The sequence below is a fragment of the Haliotis rubra genome, unplaced genomic scaffold, assembly GCF_003918875.1.
Source record: "Haliotis rubra isolate DU_JTF1 unplaced genomic scaffold, ASM391887v1 Scf90, whole genome shotgun sequence".
Lineage (NCBI taxonomy): Eukaryota > Metazoa > Mollusca > Gastropoda > Lepetellida > Haliotidae > Haliotis > Haliotis rubra.
The window spans coordinates 1,596,246-1,613,374 of NW_025767635.1; the positions used below are offsets into that span (position 1 = coordinate 1,596,246).

A 17,129-nucleotide genomic window follows, 5' to 3' on the forward strand; every position below is an offset into this window, starting at 1 on the left:
TGGCATATGCATGGGCAGATAACAGGCGTATACACCAGGATTGTGATGATTGTGTTGGTTATATCCAGATTATTTATACACCAGGCCCTGAGGTTATTGATGGTATGAGGTATGACTCATTTAACTGATTAACTTAGTGGGTTTGTGTAGGAAGTAGTGTCTGGCTGTAATAATGGTATTTAATAGATTAAGAATTCTTAGATTCTAGACATGTCTTGGCAACCATGACAACGGGGTAATTTAATCCATTAATTTAACTTTTAAATTTGACAGTGGTTGTCATGAATTAGTCATAATGACACAGAAGTGCCTGAACTCTTTTGGGAATGACATTATATCCTGAATGAACAGCTATTATTTCCTACATTGTGATCTGCCTCTCACAGGAGGAATTGACAAATGAACCTTCAAGGAATTCCTGTTGGGAGTTGCTGCCATAATCCCATGGTAACCGACAACTAACCGTGCATGTCTCATGATATAGCACGTATAAAACCTGTCATGGAATTTCAGTCTGGAAATAGTTTTTGGGTTCGACCCACTGACATGTTAAGGGAAGCTCCCAAGATGAGAAGATATTGTATGACATCACTTTTATGGTCGTGTACTCATTCAGATAAATTTAGCATTTTGCCAGAGTGGTGTTACAAAAAAGGTTTTTGCAAGCCACTATTGAAAGAAGCAGTGATGTAATCGCTTGTTGGATTCACAAGAAACAAGATAGATTTAAGAGTCTCCAGACAAACAAACTTGAAATGATCTTTTTTGCTTTGATCGAAGAAGCGTCGATCTGTCAATCTTCATGTAAGATAGTGTGCTGACTCGCTTGACATTGATTTGGTATGATTTTACACACATCGGAATTGTTGTCCATGTACCAAGCTTTTTCCACTAAAAACTACTGTACTGTGTGATATGAAAATAAGAAAGTCTTCATTATTATCCCCCGCCGCACGTTTAGCGCAAAGCGTGGGATATAGTATTAGGCTCCGTCCGTCCGTCCGTCCGTACGAATTGGAATATCTTAAGAACCGTTGACTGGATTCTTATCACATTTGCTACCTAGGTTCATCACAGTAAAAGAAAGGTCCCAGTCAGGTTTGGTGACCTTGACCTTCATTTTAGGGTCACAAGGGGACTTTAACGTTTTACCCTTGTCAGCGAGATATCTCAAGAACCATTCGCTGGATTTTCTTTATATTCAGCAACAAGCTTTATCTAGGGAAGGCGCAGGGCTCAGTCGATTTTGGTGACCTTCACCTAATTTTCAAGGTCACAGCGACACTTTGAAGATTTCAGCATGTTAAACTGCATGTTAAGATTGTCAATGAAATTATCTCATGAACAGTTCACTGGATTTTCTTCATAGACTTTCAAGACTTCCCTTGAATCTTTTTCAATAAGCAATTTCTTTATTACTATTTTTGCATATTTCATGCACTAAGACATTTATGTCAAGGTCAAAGTGAGTCTTGAAAATATTTGTATTTGAACAACTACAGATCAAGATATCAAGAGAGGTTGACTGGTCATGTTTTTGTTGACATTTAACTTCATCTTAAATTACGACGTTCACTTTCATTACCTTTTAAGTTTGATTTGATAATTTGCGGCGGGGGATTATGTCACCTTAGTGACAATGCTTGTTTATGTCTTGTTATTAAGCAGCCTGCATCTATAAACAAAGCAGGTATGGTTTGACTGTGTTGGTATCGCCCGTCATCTGTCACAGTTCTACCTGTTTATCAGTGAGTGAGTTTAGTGAGTGTCTGTTGTGAGGAATGTCAGTGTCCTGTCTGCTGGTTCTGCCCTAATGACACAGTGCTAGACTTTAGGTTTTGTTCAGGACTCTTTTCAAGTATGTTGTGTACTGGGATATACAGTAATAGGGGCGTTATGACAAGTCCTGGAGATGAAGTTTAAGGTTGAATACAACATTGATTCTACAAAGGAACCTTCAAGTAGTTCAATGCTAAGAAATGAAAAAGAGATAAGTATAGAGTGCTTGAGTAGAGAAGGTGATGAGTATAGGCTGCTAGAGGTGAGAAGGGGATGAGTAAAGGCTGGTAGAGGTGAGAAGGTGATGAGTATAGGCTGCTAGAGGTGAGAAGGGGATGAGTAAAGGCTGGTAGAGGTGAGAAGGGATGAGTATAGGCTGCTAGAGGTGAGAAGGGGATGAGTATAGGCTGCTAGAGGTGAGAAGGGGATGAGTAAAGGCTGGTAGAGATGGGAAGGGTTTAAGTTTAGTTTTATGCTGCTTTAAGCAATAATCCAGCACTATCATGGAAGGGGACTCCAGAAATAGGCTTCAAACATTGTGCCCATGTGCGCAATCGAACCCAGGTCTTGCGTGACGAGCAAACGCTTTAACCACTGGGCTACCCCACCGCCCCAGTTGTGAAGATGAATATAGGCTGGTAGAGGTGAGAAGGGGAAGAGTATAGGCTGGTAGAGGTGAGAAGGAGATGAGTATAGGCTGGTAGAGGTGAGAAGGGGATGAGTATAGGTTGGTAGAGGTGAGAAGGGGATGAGTATAGGTTGGTAGAGGTGAGAAGGGGATGAGTATAGGTTGGTAGAGGTGAGAAGGGGAAGAGTATAGGTTGGTAGAGGTGAGAAGGGGATGAGTATAGGTTGGTAGAGGTGAGAAGGGGATGAGTATAGGTTGGTAGAGGTGAGAAGGGGATGAGTATAGGTTGGTAGAGGTGAGAAGGGGAAGAGAGGTTGGTGAGAAGGAGAAGAGTATAGGCTGGTAGAGGTGAGAAGGGGAAGAGTATAGGCTGGTAGAGGTGAGTATATTGGTTGGTAGGAGAAGGAGAGAGTATAGGTTGGTAGAGGTGAGAAGGTAGTAACCGACAACTAACGTGCATGTCTCATGACTGCTGCGTATAAAGACTATCGCTGGGTGATCTGGAAATAGTTTTAAGGTTCGACCCACTGACATGGTAAAAGGAAAGATGAAGATGTTATAGCGACATCACTTTTGTAATTGCTCATTCGAATAAATTTAGCATTTTGCCAGGTGGTGTTACAAAAAGGTTTTGCAAGCCACTATTGAAAGAAGCAGTGATGCCAGTAAACGTTGGATTCACAAAACAAAGATAATTTAAAGTCTCAGACAAACAAACTTGAAGTAGTCTTTTGCTTTGTCGAAAAGCGTCGATCTGTCAATGCTTCATGTAAAGATAGTGTGCTGGCTAAAGCGGCATTGATTTGGTATGATTTTATCGGGTATTGTCCGTAACAAGCTTTTTAAAACTACTATGCTGTGTGAAAATAAAGAAAGTGTCCGGTATTATCCGCCCGCTTGCGTTTGGCGCCAGCGTGGGATATAGTGTCGTCCGTCGTCCGTCGTCCGCAATTGGAATATCTTAAGAACCGTTCGGCTAGTTCTTATCACATTTGCTACCTGGGTTCACATCACAGTAAAAAGGTCCCAGTCAGATTTGGTGACCTTGACCTTCATTTTAGAGTCCTACAAAGGGGACTTTAGCGTTTTACCCTTGTCGGCGAGATATCTCAAAGAACCATTCGCTAGATTTTTCTTTATATTCAGCAACAAAGCTTTATCTAGGAAGGCGCAGGGGCTCCAGTCGGGTTTGGTGACCTTCACCTTACAATTTTCAAGGTCACAGCGACTTGCTGAAGATTTCAGCATGTTAAACTGCATGTTAAAGTTGTCAATGAAATTATCTCGCTGAAGACAGTTCACTGGATTTTCTTCATGGGCTTTCAAGACTTCCCTTGAATCTTTTTTCAATAAGCAATTTCTTTGTTACTATTTTTGCATATTTCGTACTTTAAAGACATTTATGTCAAGGTCAAAGTGAGTCTTTGAAAATATTTGTCGATTTGAACAGCTTCTGAATCAATATCAAAGAGGGTTGACTGGTCTATTGTTTTTGTTGACATTTAGCTTCATCTTAAATTACGGCGTTTCACTTTCATTACACCTTTAAGTTTGATTTGATAATTTGCGGTGAGGATTATATCACCTTAGTGACAATGCTTGTTTATGTCTTGTTATTAAGCAGCCGCATCTATAAACAAAGCAGGTATGGTTTGACTGTGTTGGTATCGCCCGTCATCTGTCACAGTTCTACCTGTTTATCAGTGAGTGAGTTTAGTGAGTGTCTGTTGTGAGGAATGTCAGTGTCCTGTCTGCTGGTTCTGCCCTAATGACACAGTACTAGACTTTAGGTTTTGTTCAGGACTCTTTTATAAAGTATGTTGTGTACTGAGATATATACAGTAATAGAGCGCGTTATGACAAGTCCTGGAGATGAAGTTTAAGGTTGAATACAACATTGATTCTACAAAAGGAACCTTCAGAAGTAGTTCAATGCTAAGAAATGAAAAAGAGATAAGTGCTTAGAGTGCTTGAGTAGAGGGGTGATGAGTACTGAGGCTGCTAAAGAGGTGAGAAGGGGATGAGTAAAGGCTGGTAGAGGTGAGAAAGAGGTGATGAGTATAGGCTGCTAGAGGGTGAGAAGGGATGAGTAAAAGGCTGGTAGAGGGTGAGAAGGGGATGAGTATATAGGCTGCTAGAGAGGTGAGAAGGTGATGAGTATAGGCTGTTTAGGAGTGAGAAGGGGATGAGTAAAGGCTGGTAGAGATGGGAAGGAGGTTTAAAGTTTAGTTTTATGCTGCTCTTAGCAATAATCCAGCATGGAAGGGGACTCAGAAATAGGCTTCAAACATTGCCCATGTGTGTCCGGACAGATGTGGCGTGGCGACAAGCGGCAACCACTGGGCTGCAGCAGTTGTGAAGATGAGTATGGGCTGAGTGGGGTGAGAAGGGGAAGAGTATGGGCTGGTGGGGGTGAGGGAGATGAGGTATAGGCTGGTGGGAAGGGGTGAGGAAGGGGATGAGTATGGGGTTGGTGAGGAGGTGAGAAGAGGGGATGAGTATATGGGTTGGTAGAGGTGAGAAGGGAGAGGGTATGTAGGTTGGTAGAGGTGTGAAGGGGATGGAGGAATAGGCTGAGGTAGAGGGTGAGAAAGGGAGATGAGGTATAGGTTGGTAGAGGTGAGAAAGAGGGGATGAGTATAGGTTGGTTAGGGTGAGGGGATGGTATAGGCTGGTAGAATTTGAGAAGGGGACAGAGTATAGGTTGGTAGGGTGTGAAGGGGATGAGTATAGGCTGAGTGAGGTGAGGAGAGGGAAGATAATGGTATAGGGTTGGTAGAGGTGAGAAATGGGGAAGAGTATAGGCTGGTAGAGGTGGGGATGGGGAAGAGTATATAGGCTGGTAGAGGTGAGAGGAGGGATCAGTATAGGCTGGTCGGGGTGAGAGGGGATGGAGTATAGAACTGGTAGAGAGGTGAGAAGGGGAAGAGTATAGGCTGAGTAGAGGTGAGAAGAGGGGATGAGTATAGGCTAGTAGAGGTGAGAAGGAGATGAGAATAGGCTGGTAGAGATTGGAAAGGGGATGAGTATAGGTTGGTAGAGGTGAAGAGGGGATGAGTATAGGTTGGTAGGGTGAAAGGGGATGGTATATAGGTTGGTGGGGTAGAGGAGATGAGGTATAGGCTGGTAGAGGTGAGAGGAGATGATGAGTATAGGCTGGTAGAGGTGTGAAGAGGGGATAAGTATGGAGGCTGGTCGAGAGGTGAGAAGGGATGAGTATAGGCTGGTAGAGGTGAGAAGGAGGATATGAGTATAGGCTAATTTAGAGGTGTGAAGGAGGAATCAGTATATAGGCTGGTAGAGGTGAGAGAAGGGGATGAGTATAGGCTGGTAGAGGTGAGAAAGGATGATGGTATAGGCTGGTGAGGTGAGAAGGGGAAGAGTATAGGCTGGTGGGGTGAGAAGGGAGATGGAGGTATAGGTTGGTCCGAGGTGAGAGAGAAGGGGAAAAGAGTATAAGGTTGGTAGAGGTGAGAGAGGAGAAGAGTATAGGCTGGTAGAGGTGAAAGAGGAGATGAGTATATAGGCTTGTAGAGGTCAGAAAGAGGGGATGAGGCATAAGAGCTGGTAGAGGTGAGAAGAAGGAGATGAGTATAGAGTTGGTAGGAATTGAGAAGGGGATGAGTATAGGTTAAAGGTAGGAATTGAGAAAGAGGGGAAAGAGTATAGAGCTGGTAGAAATTAGGGATAGTATAAGGTTGGTAGAGGTGAGAGGAAGAGTATAGGTTGGTATAAGGCTGAAAGAGGTGTGAGGGGAAGAGTATAGGCTGGTAGAGGTGAGAAGGAGGAGATAGAGTATATAGGAAACTGTAGAGGTGAAAGGGGATAGTATAGGCTAAGGTAGAGGTGAAGGGGATGAGCTCTTGAGGCTTGTAGAGGTGAGAAGAGAGGGGATCAGTATGGAGGCTGAGAGTAGAGTGTGAGAAAGGAGATGAGTATAAGGCTTGTAGAGGTGAAGAGGGGAGAGCATAGGCTGAGTAGAGGTGAGAAGGGGGAAATGAGTATAGAAGCTGAGAGGTGAGGTGAGGGAGATGAGTTATAAGGCTGTAGAATTTGAGATGGGAGAAGAGGTATAGGTTGGTAGAGGTGTGGGGATGTGAGTATAGGTTGAGTAGAGGTTGAGAAGAGGGATGAGTATAGGCTGGTAGAGGTGAGAAGGGGAAGAGTATAGGCTGAGTAGAGGTGAGAAGGAGATGGTATAGGCTGGTGGGGTGAGGGAGATAAATATAGGCTGGTAGAGGTGAAGGGGTTGAGTATAGGTTGGTAGAGGGTGAGAAGAGGGGATGAGTATGGGTTGGTAAGAGGTGTGAGAAGAGGATGTATAAGTTGTTAGAGGTGAAAGAAAAGGGGATAGGTATAAATTGAGTGAGAGGTGAAAGAGGGGAAGAGTAAAAGGCTGGTAGAGGTGAAGGAGATGGAGTATAGGCTGAGTAGAGGTGAGAAGGCTGGGTAAGAGGTGAGAAGGGGATGGAGTATAAGGTTGGTAGAGGTGAGAAAGGGAGGATGAGTAGGTTAAGTGAGGTGAAGGAGATGGAGGTATAGGCTGGTGAGAGGTGAGAAAGGGGATGAGAGTATAAGGTTGGTAGAGGTGTGAAGGGATAGGTATATAGGCTGGTGAGGTGAGAGGGGATGAGTAGGTTGGTAGAGGTGTGAAGGGATGGAGGTATAAGGCTGGTAGAGGTGTGAAGGAGATGAGTATAGGCTGAGTATTAGAGGTGTGAAGGGGGAGGAGGTATAGGTTGGTAGAGGTGTAGAGGAGATGAGTATAAGGCTTATGTGATTGAGAGGGGAAAAGAGTATAATTTGAGTAAGAGGTGTGGAAGGAGATGAGTATAGGCTGGTAGAGAGGTGTGAGAGGAGGAAGGTATGGAGTTGTGGTGGGGGATGTGAAAGGAGATAGTATAGGCTGTTAGAGTGTAAGAAGAGGACAAGTATAGAGCTAGGTAGAGAATTGTGAAGGGGAAAGATATAGGCTGAGTAGGAATTGAGAAGGGGAGATGAGTATAGGTTGAGTAGAGGTGAGAAAGGGGATGAGTATAGGCTGGTCGAGGTGTGAAGGAGATGAGTATAGGCTGAGTAGAGGTGAGATAAGGGAGAGTATAGGTTGGTAGAATTGAGAAAGGGAAGAGTATAGGTTGAGTAGAGGTGAAAAGAGGGGAGATAGAGTATAAGGCTTGTAGGAGGTGAGATGGGGAAGAGTATGGGTTGGTAGAGGTGAGAAGAGGAAGAAACATAAGGTTAGTAGGAGTGAAAGAGAAGAAAGTTAGTAAAGTGAAAGAATAGAGTATAAGTTAGTAGGTAAAGGAATAGGAAGAAGTATAAACTGGTAAAGTGTAAGAAGAGGATAAATGCAAGAGCTACTGAGTGAAAGAGGGCCAGTAAAACAAATGAGGTGAAGAGGGAAAATGCAGGCTGAGTAGAGGTGAAGGGGATGAAGTGGGTTGGTAGGAGTGAAGGGATGAAGTATGGGGTTAGGTGAGAGGTGTGAAGGGATGGGTAGGCGTGAGGTGTGGGAGGCTGAAGTAGGGGTGTGAAGAGGGAAGGTATAGGTTGAGTGAGGGTGAAGGAGATGGAAATGCAAGGTTAGTGAGGTGAAGATGGAAATGCAAGAGGTGCGAGATAGGAAGAATGCGGTTAGTACGAGGTGAAGGTGGAGGCAAGGCAAGGTGAAATGCGACTGGTAGGGGTGTCATGATGCAGGCTGAGGGTCAGAAGGGGAAGAGTATGGGCTGGTGGGTGAGGCTGAGTGAGGTGAAGGGAAGGCGGGTGAGGGGTGAGGAGATGGTGCTCGGGTTGAGTAGGGGTTGAGGAAAGGGGATGAGTATGGGCTGGTGCAGGGTGTGGGGAAGAGTACTGGGCTGGTAGAGGTGGGAGATGAGTATAGGTTGGTGGTGAGAAGGGATGAGTATAGGTTGAAGTAGGGTGTGAAGGTGATGGGGCAAGGCTGAGTAGGGGTGTGAGAGATGGTATAGGCTGGTGAGAGGTGTGAAGAGAGTATAGGCTGAGTAGAGGTGAGGAGATGGAGTATAGGCTGGTGAGGTGAGGAGATGAGGTATAAGGCTGGTAGAGGTGTGAAGAGGGATAAATATAGGCTGGAGTAGGGGTGTGGGAAGGGAGATGGTATAAGGCTGGTAGGGTGAAGGGGAAAGAGTATAGGCTGGTGAGGTGAGAAAGAGGAGATGGAGTATAGGTTGAGTAGAGGGTGGCAAGAAAAGGGGATGAGTATAGGTTGGTAGAGGGTGAGAAGGGGAAAAGGTATAGGCTGGTAGAGGTGAGAAGGGATGGTATAGGTGGTGGGGTGAGAAGGAGATGAGTATGGTGGTGGGGTTAATGAGGAAGGGGAAGAGTATAGGCTGAGGTAGAGGTTGAGGGAAGGAGTAATTATAGGTTGGCAGAGGTGAGAAGGGGATGAGTATAGGTTGGTAGAGGTGAGAGGGGATGAGTATAGGCTGGTCGGGGTGAGAAGGGGATGAGTATAGGCTGGTGAGGTGAAGGAGATGAGTATAGGCTGGTAGAGGTGAAAGGGGATGAGGTGGGCTGGTAGAGGTGAGAAGAGGGATGGAGTGTGGAGGCTGGTGGGGTGAGAGGAAGGAGATGAGTATAGGCTGGTAGAATTGAGAAGGGATGAGTGTAGGCTGATTAGGGATGTGAAGGGGAAGAGTATAGGTTAGTAGAAGGTGAAGGGATGAAGTATAGGCTGGTCCGAGGTGAGAAAGAGGATGAAGTGTAAAGCTGATTAAAGTGAGAGATAAAATGCATAAACTGTTAAAGGTGTGAAAGGAAGTATAAATTAGTAGAGGTGAAAGAGGATAAGTATAAACTGGTGTTGAAGTGAAAGGGATAGTGGAAAGCTAGTAGAAATTGAGATAAATGCAAACTGTAGTAAAGGTGAAGGGGATAAAGTCTTTTTAGTAGAGGTGAAAGGAGGTGAAGTATAAACAGTGAGGTGAAAGGGGATAGAGTGGAAGCTGTCAGAGGTGAAAGGGGATGAAGTATAGGCTGGTAGAGGTGAGAGGGGATGGTATAGGCTGGTAGAGGTGAGGAAAGGGATGGTGGGCTGGTGAGGTGAGAGGGGATGAGTGCATGAAGCCGGACAGGACGAGGTCAAAAGCAGTACAGATGTGACTATCCAGCTGAGGTGGTAAACAGTTTTCTTTGAATTATTGATGCATTTCACTAACGAATTCATTTCAAAGATTATCCGTCAGGGAAGATGGGCAAATGCTGTGCAGTCACAGGACGAAGAACAATATTGGTGGGATACGGGTGTGGTTGAACAGAAGTAGTTCGGGTGTCAGGTGACAAAGTTTCAAGGTGTGGTGAACAGAAGTGTTAACAAAGTATTCAAGGTGATGTTTCAGTGTTCAAGGTGATCTCGACAGTAGGGTTCTTAAGGTTATTCCAGTCAAGGTGTTGACAGTAGGTTAAGGTATTAAGCGGTGAGGTGTTCCCTGACAGAAGTTTTCTTGAGGTGTTCCCTGACAGAAGTGTTCTTGAGGTGTTCCCTGACAGAAGTGTTCTTGAGGTGTTCCCTGACAGAAGTGTTCTTGAGGTGATCTCTGACAGAAGTGTTCTTGAGGTGATCTCTGACAGTAGGGTTCTTGAGTTATTCCCTGACAGCAGAGTCCCTGAGGTGTTCCCTGACAGTAGGGTTCTTGAGGTGTTCCCTGGCAGCAGTGTCCTTGAGGTGTTCCCTGACAGCAGAGTCCTTGAGGTGTTCACTGACAGCAGAGTCCTTGAGGTGTTTCCCTGGCAGCAGAGTCCTTGAGGTGTTCCCTGACAGCAGAGTCCTTGAGGTGTTCCCTGACAGCAGAGTCCTTGAGGTGTTCACTGACAGCAGAGTCCTTGAGGTGTTCACTGACAGCAGAGTCCTTGAGGTGTTCACTGACAGCAGTGTTCTTAAGGTGTTCCCTGGCAGCAGTGTCCTTGAGGTGTTCACTAATAGTAGGGTTCTTGAGGTGTTTACTGAGAGTAGGGTTCTTAAGGTGTTCCCTGACAGTAGGGTTCTTGAGATGTTCACTGACAGCAGTGTTCTTAACGTGTTCCCTGACAGCAGAGTCCTTGAGGTGTTCACTAATAGTAGGGTTCTTGAGGTGTTCACTGACAGCAGTGTTCTTGAGGTGTTCACTGACAGCAGACTCCTTGAGGTGTACACTGACAGTAGGGTTCTTGAGTTGTTCACTGACAGCAGTGTTCTTAACATGTTCCCTGACAGCAGTGTCCTTGAGATGTTCACTAATAGTAGGGTTCTTGAGGTGTTCACTGACAGCAGTGTTCTTGAGATGTTCACTGACAGCAGTGTTCTTGAGGTGTTCCCTGACAGCAGTGTTCTTGAGGTGTTCCCTGACAGTAGGGTTCTTGAGGTGTTCCCTGACAGTAGGGTTCTTGAGGTGTTCCCTGACAGTAGGGTTCTTGAGGTGTTCCCTGACAGTAGGGTTCTTGAGGTGTTCACTGACAGTAGGGTTCTTGATATGTTCATTGACAGTAGGGTTCTTGAGGTGTTCATTGACAGTAGGGTTCTTGAGGTGTTCCCTGACAGTAGGGTTCTTGAGATGTTCACTGACAGTAGGGTTCTTGAGGTGTTCCCTGACAGTAGGGTTCTTGAGGTGTTCACTGACAGTAGGGTTCTTGAGGTGTTCCCTACAGTAGTGCTCTTGTGTTGTGTTTACTGACAGCAATGTGTGTCGTGTTTACTGTCAGCAATGTGTGTCATGTTCGCTGACACAGACAGCAATGTGTTGTGTTTACTGACAGCAATGTGTTGTGTGTTCACTGACAGCAATGTGTATCTTGTTTACTGATGCCAATGTGTTGTGTGTTCACTGACAGTAATGTGTATCTTGTTTACTGATGCCAATGTGTTGTGTGTTCACTGACAGCAATGTGTATCGTGTTTACTGACAGCAATGTGTTGTGTGTTCACTGACAGTAATGTGTATCGTGTTTACTGACAGCAATGTGTTGTGTGTTCACTGACAGCAATGTGTTGTGTGTTCACTGACAGCAATGTGTATCGTGTTTACTGACAGCAATGTGTTGTGTGTTCACTGACAGCAATGTGTATCTTGTTTACTGACAGCAATGTGTTGTGTGTTCACTGACAGTAATGTGTATCGTGTTTACTGACAGCAATGTGTTGTGTGTTCACTGACAGCAATGTGTTGTGTGTTCACTGACAGCAATGTGTATCGTGTTTACTGACAGCAATGTGTTGTGTGTTCACTGACAGCAATGTGTATCTTGTTTACTGACAGCAATGTGTTGTGTGTTCACTGACAGCAATGTGTATCGATGTTTACTGACAGCAATGTGTTGTGTGTTCAGTGACAGCAGTGTCTGTTGTTTGTTCATTTGGGAATGGTAGACATTTTCGTCACCTTGGTCTGTTGGTCTGTTTGAAGTGCTGACGACATTTCACATATGACATTCACTCCCTGCTGGGATATCCTTGGTAACTGTGACTAGTGGATCATACAGGAACTGATGTGACGGGGATTGATGAGGTACACATTTGTGAACTCTTCAGACACTGGAAACAAACATCAGTCACCAAGTCACCAAGTCACCAAGTCACCATTGTGTTTAATGGACACCCTCCTAGGGAACCCCTGGTAAGCCCCTGTCAGCCCAGGTTTGGGTTGATTGTAATATTCACCTCAGGTTTGCCTGGTCCAGACTTGATTATTGACCAGCCACAGTCATGTTGCTGGAATATTGGTAAGTTCAGAGTTAAACAAACAAACAAATAAACATGATTATATTGCTGTCATCTTCTAAAGCACTGTTAGTTATACAGGCTTGAAAATTAAGTTTTCGTCATGATGAGACCTCCCAGAAAACCTTTCCAAGAGTAGTATATTTTATACGTAAGCCCTGTGAATGAATGGGGAAGTGTTGTAGGAAGTAGTCTGTTCCATCAACATGACAGTTTGATTCCACACATTGATTAATGTCAACAAACATAGCTGACAGGGTTTTCATGTAGAGGAAATGGTGGTTACCATGGATACATAAACACAATCAACATACATAAAAACAATTCAGCATCATAGATTAAATATGTTCTTGTGGTTTTAAAGATGACAGAATGAATTATGAGGCTGTTCCTTCAACGTACATGATGGCTGTGTTTCTGATGCTGGCAATGGTGATAAGTGCAAAGTCAGTCGATGTTACATTAAAAAAGGTATCTTTATGAGAAAGAGTTTAAAATCCTGATGACACCTCTTCAAGGAAACAGAATCGAAATTCCTCATGAGGTTCAAGTGAAAATGTCGTCACTATCTGACAGGAGAGTGCTGTGTCTTTGTCAGTTTGACGATGATTCATCTCCATTTTGTCATGCAACAACGTCATCGTGTGTGACTGATGTGTTTGTTTGTGTTGACCATAACAGTCTAAGACCATACTACACATGAGAAGCTCAGGAACACCGGAGGTTTTGTACATGTTAATCTGTCATGGCTGCTGGTACTCAGTCTGCCTGTTGTTGGTGTTCTGATATGAGTCTTATGATATGAGTATTCTCTAGTTTTAAAAAATGTACTTTTGTTCTGATTTAGTTGGCACTCACCCACCCACCCACTCACTCCTGTGTTTAATCCGGTATTGTCTGGCCGCAATAACCCATATCAGTTACTGAGTATTGAGTACATGTCAAATATTTGTGTCCATGAAAGTGGTGATTGTGTAATCTCATGTGAATAACAGAAGTTGTTTACCTACTGGCAGCATACATCCATGACCAACATATAAGGTGAGGTAGTTATCTTGGAATAGCCTCACTCAACACTATCCTTCATACATGGAACAGAAATTTTTATCAAATGGTTTTATTCATGTTTTTTATCATTTATCATTACAAGTAGGGAATTTAGATGAATAATATCGCAGTTCATGCCTGTTACTTGAAAGTGAAAATGATAATGCTAATGGTCTTCTGTACAATTTTTCTGTGAAAATTTCCACCACATTCAGGAATGGAAAGTGAGCCAGAAAAACGTGAATTTCGCTGAAGGAAGAGAAGAAAGCTGCTGATATTTTTTTTATGGAGATGAAAGAGCACCATCATCTTTCTCTTTGCTTTGACAATTAGCAGTGGCTCCCTGCAGTGGGAGGTCAGACGCCGCCATTGGCTGGAACACCACTGACATCAGCAAGCTGAAATGAACCTCGCCGATGAAAATAGATCATTGAATTTCTTTTCAATCTTCTCTTCTTTCGAAAAATACATTTATTTGAAATCCTTTAAAAAGTTGCGTCCTGCCTTAATGTGTGCATTTGAGGAAGAGAATCAATGGAAGAAGTCAGACTTGGTATTTAACGTTGACAATCTATGTTTGGCGGTACTGATGCTTGAGCCAGACTTTAGTGGCTTGCAAGAGGCCATCTGTACATAGCTTAGTGAGAGGGCCATTAGGTTAGCACCATTGGTAAACTGGTGTCATTCTGGGTTTGATTCCCCACGTCATTAAGCTACCTTGTCAGCATCATTCAGATGTCCATGGTTGTTATTTATTAACGTGACTTGCATGTAATATATTCTGACCACAAAATGTATACTCTGATGTAGTTTTGTAAAACATGAGGTCATTCATGCAGTTGCAGATGTATTCAGGGTGTGATTTGTGTTAGACAAAGGGGATACATTGTTACAGTGGTAGCCTTACTGTTACAGTGGTAGCCGTACTGTTACAGTGGTAGCCTTACTGTTACAGTGGTAGATGTAGTGTTACAGTGGTAGATGTAGTGTTACAGTGGTAGCTGTAGTGTTATAGTGGTAGCTGTAGTGTTACAGTGGTAGTTGTAGTGTTACAGTGGTAGCCTTACTGTTACAGTGGTAGCCTTACTGTTACAGTGGTAAATGTAGTGTTACAGTGGTAGATGTAGTGTTACAGTGGTAGCCTTACTGTTACAGTGGTAGCCTTACTGTTACAGTGGTAAATGTAGTGTTACAGTGGTAGCCTTACTGTTACAGTGGTAGCCTTACTGTTACAGTGGTAGCCTTAGTGTTACAGTGGTAGCTGTAGTGTTATAGTGGTAAATGTAGTGTTACAGTGGTAGCCTTACTGTTACAGTGGTAGCCTTACTGTTACAGTGGTAGCCTTAGTGTTACAGTGGTAGCTGTAGTGTTATAGTGGTAAATGTAGTGTTACAGTGGTAGCCTTACTGTTACAGTGGTAGCCTTACTGTTACAGTGGTAGCCTTACTGTTACAGTGGTAGCCTTACTGTTACAGTGGTAGCCTGTAGTGTTACAGTGGTAGCTGTAGTGTTACAGTGGTAGTTGTAGTGTTACAGTGGTACTGTTACAGTGGTAGCCTTACTGTTACAGTGGTAGCCTTACTGTTACAGTGGTAGCTGTTACAGTTACTGTTACAGTGGTAGCTGTAGTGTTACAGTGGTAAATGTAGTGTTACAGTGGTAGCCTTAGTGTTACAGTGGTAGTTACCTTACTGTTACAGTGGTAGCCTTAGTGTTACAGTGGTAGCCTTACTGTTAGTGTTACAGTGGTAGCTGTAGTGTAGCCTTACTGTTACAGTGGTAGCTGTTAGTGTTACAGTGGTAGCTGTAGTGTTATAGTGGTGTTAGTGTTACAGTGGTAGCTGTAGTGTTACAGTGGTAGCTGTAGTGTTACAGTGGTAGCTGTAGTGTTACAGTGGTAGCTGTAGTGTTACAGTGGTAGCTGTGGTGTTATAGTGGTAGCTGTAGTGTTATAGTGGTAAATGTAGTGTACAGTGGTACTGTTACAGTGGTAGCCTTACTGTTACAGTGGTAAATGTAGTGTTACAATGGTAGTGGCCTTACTGTTACAGTGTTACAGTGGTAGATGTAGTGTTACAGTGGTAGCTTAGTGTTACAGTGGTAGCTGTAGCCTTACTGTTACAGTGGTAGTTGTGAAGTGTTACAGTGGTAGCTGTAGTGTTACAGTGGTAGCTGTAGTGTTATAGTGTAGCTGTATAGTGGTAGTGCTGTGGTAGCCTTGTTATAGCCTTACACTGTTACAGTGGTAGCTGTAGTGTTACAATAGTAGGTAGCTGTGGTGCTACTGTTACAGTGGTAGCTGTAGTGTTACAGTGGTAGCTGTAGTGTTATAGTGGTAGCTGTAGTGTTACAGTGGTGTTGAGTCTTACAGTGGTAGTTGGTACGGTGGTGGCTGTGGTGGCTGGTAGTGTTATAGTGGTAGCTGTAGCTGTAGTGTGTTATAGTGGTAGCTGTAGTGTTATAGTGGTAGCTGTAGTGTTATAGTGGTAGTGGTAGTGCTATAGTGGTAGCTGTAGTGTTAGTGGTAGTTATAGTGGTAGCTGTAGTGTTACAGTGGTAGTGTTATAAGTGTAGCTGTAGTGTTACAGTGGTAGTGGTTATAGTGGTAGCTGTAGTGTTATATAGTGCTATAGTGGTGTTATAGTGGTAGCTGTAGTGTTATAGTTGTAGCTGTAGTGCTATAGTGGTAGCTGTAGTGTTAACAGTGGTGGCTGTAGTGCTGTAGTGTTACAGTGGTAGCTGTAGTGCTATAGTGCTATAGTGGTAGCTGTAGTGTTATAGTGGTAGCTGTAGTGCTATAGTGTGTTATAGTAGTGGCTGTAGTGTTATAGTGGTAGCTATAGTGTAGTATATATAGTGGTAGCTGTAGTGTTATAGTAGTAGTAGCTGTAGTGCTATAGTTGTAGCTATGGTGTTATATATAGTGGTAGCTGTAGTGTTATAGTGGTAGCTGTAGTGCTATAGTGGTAGCTGTAGTGTTACAGTGGTAGTGTTATAGTGGTAGCTGTAGTGTTATAGTAGTAGCTGTAGTGCTATAGTGGTAGCTGTAGTGTTATAGTGGTAGCTGTAGTGTAACAGTAGTAGCTGTAGTGCTATAGTGGTAGCTGTAGTGTTAAAGTGGTAGTGCTGTAGTGTTATAGTAGTAGCTGTAGTGTTATGTTATAGTGGTAGCTGTGGTGCTAGTGGTAGCTGTAGTGCTATAGTGGTAGTGGTATATTGGTAGCTGTAGTGTTATAGTAGTAGCTGTAGTGCTATAGTGGTAGCTGTAGTGCTATAGTGGTAGTTGTAGTGCTGTAGTGGTAGCTGCAGTGTTATAGTGGTAGCTGTAGTGTTATAGTAGTAGCTGTAGTGTTATAGTGGTAGCTGTAGTGCTATAGTGGTAGCTGCAGTGTTATAGTGGTAGCTGTAGTGCTATAGTGGTAGTTGTAGTGTTATAGTTGTAGCTATGGTGTTATAGTTGTAGCTGTAGTGTTATAGTTGTAACTGTACTGCTATAGTGGTAGTTGTAGTGTTATAGTTGTAGCTGTAGTGCTATAGTTGTAGTGTTATAGTTGTAGCTATGGTGTTATAGTTGTAGCTGTAGTGTTATAGTTGTAGCTGTAGTGCTATAGTGGTAGCTGTAGTGTTATAGTTGTAGCTATGGTGTTATAGTTGTAGCTGTAGTGTTATAGTTGTAGCTGTAGTGCTATAGTGGTAGTTGTAGTGTTATAGTTGTAGCTATGGTGTTATAGTTGTAGCTGTAGTGTTATAGTTGTATCTGTAGTGCTATAGTGGTAGCTGTAGTGTTATAGTAGTAGCTGTAGTGCTATAGTGGTAGCTGTAGTGTTACAGTGGTAGCTGTAGTGTTATAGTGGTAGCTGTAGTGCTATAGTGGTAGTTGTAGTGCTATAGTTGTAGCTATGGTGTTATATATAGTGGTAGCTATGGTGTTATAGTTGTAGCTGTGGTGTTATAGTAGTA

At 43.5% G+C, this 17,129-nt stretch overlaps 1 protein-coding gene and 1 long non-coding RNA gene across 2 annotated transcripts in view; both read left to right on the forward strand.

Moving 5' to 3' along the window:
* Window positions 1-17,129, forward strand: part of LOC124263987 (diphosphoinositol polyphosphate phosphohydrolase 1-like) — a 51,279-nt gene that overhangs the window by 16,707 nt on the left and 17,443 nt on the right. The gene's annotated exons all lie outside the window — the stretch shown is intronic.
* Window positions 2,738-5,808, forward strand: LOC124263997. Its single transcript, XR_006895018.1, has 3 exons — window positions 2,738-2,786; window positions 5,322-5,470; window positions 5,701-5,808. It is a non-coding gene; the product is annotated as an uncharacterized LOC124263997 (long non-coding RNA).